The sequence below is a fragment of the Meleagris gallopavo genome, chromosome 5, assembly GCF_000146605.3.
Source record: "Meleagris gallopavo isolate NT-WF06-2002-E0010 breed Aviagen turkey brand Nicholas breeding stock chromosome 5, Turkey_5.1, whole genome shotgun sequence".
Taxonomy (NCBI): Eukaryota; Metazoa; Chordata; class Aves; order Galliformes; family Phasianidae; genus Meleagris; species Meleagris gallopavo.
Window position 1 is genome coordinate 5,135,734 of NC_015015.2, and position 1,253 is coordinate 5,136,986.

Sequence of the window (1,253 nt, forward strand, 5' to 3'; positions counted from 1 at the left end):
CAAAGGAAAACAAACAAACAACAAAAAAAACAACACTGTTGGAACCAAAATATCTCCGTACTCATCCTCTAATAACAGTAACATGTTAAAACTTCACTCCTCTAAAAGAGAGATTAAGTCAACCTTATATTAATACTTAAGAACAAAAAGAACTTGATCAGAATTTACATTCTACCTTCCCAGAAATGTTTAATACCTAAATTAAGCAATTTGTATTCATTCTGTCAGCTTCTGAAGGAGAAGAGGTCCAGCTTTGAGTGCCATTAGCCCTCGAAGGCTATTTTTGCACCTTGTTTTACAATTCTTGACTTGCAAGGATAAAACACAGCATTAATGAATATCCATCAACTAACTCCTCTCAGAGCAAAGGACTTTCACTGCACAGGCAGTTCTGGTTGATGAAGACACCCTGCAGCAGCAAACTAACTTGCCAAAGATTACTTGAGAACTTACTGAAAGTTTTAAATTGAGTGGAGGAAAAGTCATCAGCTGCTAATAAGAACCAGACACACCAAAAGATCTAAGTGTGAATACAGAGTCTGCCAAACAAAAGATTCTGTGCAGATTGCTTATTCCTGCATAATAAACTGCCCCTTTATGTTGTTGATACATCAGTTCAGTCCAACGGGTTTGTATAAGTGCTTAAGTTTTTCCATATCAAGAGAGAAAAAAAAAAAAAACACAACCCACCACCGCCACAACGGAAAGGTTAAATTCTTTATTTCTATTCACAACTTCAAAATAAGAATTCATAAATTAATATATCTAAGTAAAAGATGAACCATTACAAGCTGGGTTCAGCATTAAAAACATATGCCCAAGCTTCTTTCCTCAAAATTCCTCTAACCTCTCACAGCTCTCAGTGCCCTTTCTACTCAACCCCACCGCTACCCAAAACCTCTTTTCTTTCAATCCAGTGTCTACAGCTTTGACTCAAAGTCGTTTACAGCTGACCCCTCCTTTCTAAACTCCCCATAATGGTCAGGTCAACCCTTCCACACTATTTCTACACGCACTACTCACATCATCCAGTTCAGTTACTAGAGTTATTGCAATTTTTCCTCAATATCCATACCCAGATGAGTCCCTAACACCCTTTCTTAGCTCAGGCCTTGTTTGGCTTCACCTGCTGTAGCTCAATTTCATCTCTTGTCGTATGAAAAAAATCCAAGAAAGAATATAAGATATAAAAAACAACACTTACCAGAATTGTATCCTACCATCCCAACAAAATATCACATAAAAAGGAAAAA